General features: G+C 39.9%; 1 pseudogene; it reads left to right on the top strand.

Moving 5' to 3' along the window:
- Positions 1 to 682: 682 nt before the first annotated feature.
- Positions 683 to 2,530, top strand: LOC137982158 (uncharacterized; annotated as a pseudogene).
- The last annotated feature ends 469 nt before the right edge of the window (positions 2,531 to 2,999 follow it).

Here is a 2,999-nt window from a genome sequence, read left to right as displayed (position 1 = left end):
TCTGATCTTGTTCAATTATTCTGGTGCATTTGCTATTTGACAGGTTCATTAGACAGGAGCTTGTGTTGCAATTGAGTACATTTTAACTAACCCAGTTTGTGCTGTTTCTTCCTCCTCCCTCCCTCCCTCCCTCCCTCCTTCCTTCCTTCCTCTCCTCCTTTCTTTATAAATAAATAAATAAATAAATAAACAAATAAATGAACAGCTCTTCACATTTGTTTTTTTTTTTTAACTAAACACCATCTTGGTCATGTCTAAACTACCAAGAAAAGCTGATAAAAGAAGTTATTCTAATGTGTAAACAATATGCTTTCTCTTGAAGGGGATCATCCGCATGAACCACTTGGGTATGTCAGTGGCACCAACCAGCCTAACAAAAGCTCTGGACAGTGTTGGTGAAGACTTTGATGGGGAGTTCAAGGTGTGGAAGAAACAACTCTCTTACCATCTCAGTAGACCTTCACAAGATCGTAAGGGTCCTTAAAGAAGAGAAGGTGTTTACCAACTCTGCAATGAGCAAAACCATGAGGGGATTCCCCAATAGCCCTATTTACAGTTCCCGGCGCCTTATTGGATTAGTAACCGCGCAAACACCATAGTGAGGCTGCTTGTGACCCGCGTAATACAAAAACAGTAAATACAGCTGATCGGAAAAGTCTTGCGTGGTTCAATCGCTTCTAAAATGGTACTAGTTTACAAGGATATGCAGATTTCAACGCTAGAGGATATCCAGAAGTTAAAAGTGAAGGATTTAAGGGAAATTTTGCGTTCTAATTCGGAAGCGACGGGCGGAATAAAAGCAGATTTGGTGTTAAAAGTATACGCGATACTCGTGCGACACGTGCTACGACCGGGTGAGAATCAGCAGCAAAGTAGCGATAATACTGGTCAGGATCACCAGAATACAAGGGAAAATAGTGGCGACTTCAAGTACGATGGTCCACTGATTTACGTCAGCTTCCCGAACTAAACTTTATTCAACTTTACGATTACCTGGTTGTCTCAACGCGCAAGTACCGCCACATTGTGCTCAAGGGAACAAATTTTAAGAAATTAAAATCTTACCAATTTTTCTTTGAAGGGAACGTTAAAAGGCTTGAAAGCAAAACCCATGAGGGCAAAACGTGCGTAAAAGCCAGTGTTTTGCCATCGATGAAAAAGTCGCCTTACCGAGTGGTCGTGGAGTTCACTCCTCAATGTGATGTATCACGCGCAGCTTGTACGTGTCCCGCCGGGCTTGGCTCACAGGGTAAGGGAAAGTGCAATCATATCGGAGGTGTGTTGTTTGCCTTGGAAGACTTTACAAGACGGGGTTTACAAAAACATCCTGAACCACTATCGTGCACATCGCGTCTTTCGGTATGGGTGGTTCCACGCAATCAGAGTGTTGCAGCCAAGCCCCTTGATCAAATCTTAATACGAAAAATAAGATTTGGGAAGAAGAACATCCGCCTTAAGCCGAAACTTATAAAGTTCGACCCAAGACCACCACAACAGCGCAACAGAGATGAAAGAAGGTTCAAAACTTTAAGCGAGAGCCTTCAAAAGTGTCTGCCTTCCTGCTCATTTTTTCTTTTTCATGACATCAAATCGAACTGTTCTGAGGTACCCACCCTTCAAGAGAATGAAGAGCAACAGGAAAGTGTTGCCTTCACCGACAGCTATGACATAGCTACTAATCGTTTTAAAAGTATGATCGATGAGCATGTTTCCAGTCTAACTATTACTCTAAAGGAGGTACAGGAAACTGAAAGGTTGACCAGGGGGCAAGCCAACAACAACCTATGGTTTGAAAAAAGGAAAACTGTACTGACAGCCTCAAATTTTGGAAATGCTGCCAAAACAAAAGTGGAGCCTTCAAATAAATTGAAGGCAATACTCTACAGTAACTTTACAACTGAAGCTGTACAGTATGGAATTGAAAGCGAACAGAAAGCTGTTGATTTACTCATAAGGGAAATGAGGAAGGATGGTATTGCAGTAAGTGTGGAGGAACCTGGATTGTCACTGTCTAAAGACAAACCATACCTTGGAGCAAGCTTAGACAGAGTAGTAACTATGATTGACACTGGTAAAAAATGGGGGATGGAAATAAAATCTCCTTTCAGCAAGGCTGGCATGACTGTTGATGAAGCTTGCAAAGCAAAGAGTTTCTTTTTGGAGAAACTGGCTGATGGGTCTGTGCAACTTAAAAGGAACCACAACTATTTTTGTCAAGTTCAAGGTCAGCTGTACTGTTCCATTATACCCCTTGAAGGAATAATTTTTGTAGTGTACTTTGGAGACAACATGCCACTGTTTGTTGAAAAAATCCACTTTGAAAACAGCAAATGGTATGATGAATTGTTGCCAAAGATTGATTATTTTTATCGAAGGGCTTTTTTCCCTGAGATGATAACTGAACGAGTTAAAAGAGGGAAGGTCCTTTACCTACATGGTGGTTGGCTTCCATACGGACACTATTCTTGCTCAAGAAATGGTTTAAAGTTAAAACTTCAGAGGTCAACGTAAGGTGAACAATAAATAAATCAAGGGATAGCATGTACTGTGTAAAAACTACATGTTCAATTTCATTCTTAAATGAAATAAAGTGGGCATTTTTGATTCCATGATAACTTACTATAAGTTATCCCAATAGTTAATATACATTGACATGGAAGTGATTTTATTTGGAATACAAAATTAATGGAACCCAAGGGGCTGATTACAGGTAGCAGGCTTAGACAACATTTCTGCCTAAAAATAAATAGCCAGCAAACAAAGAATTGTAACAAATCACTGGATTTACTAAAACTCTAATCACAAAAATGAGCTGCTATTGTTGGAGTTGTGTTCAAAATATCAACTTCTTTCATAGCTGCTGCTAAGTTGATGTGATTAAAAATCAAAGTCATACCAGCTAACCAGGACAAACTGCCTGTAATCAGCCCAAAATTACTGAATGCATGTATTAGATACAGGTCAAAATTAAATTCAGGTTAAATTTCCTTTGTACCAAG

This window comes from Montipora foliosa, chromosome 13 (genome assembly GCF_036669935.1).
Source record: "Montipora foliosa isolate CH-2021 chromosome 13, ASM3666993v2, whole genome shotgun sequence".
In the NCBI taxonomy this organism is placed as follows: domain Eukaryota; kingdom Metazoa; phylum Cnidaria; class Anthozoa; order Scleractinia; family Acroporidae; genus Montipora; species Montipora foliosa.
The sequence above is the reverse complement of the archived record's forward strand: the minus strand, read 5'-3'. Positions and strand labels throughout refer to the sequence as shown.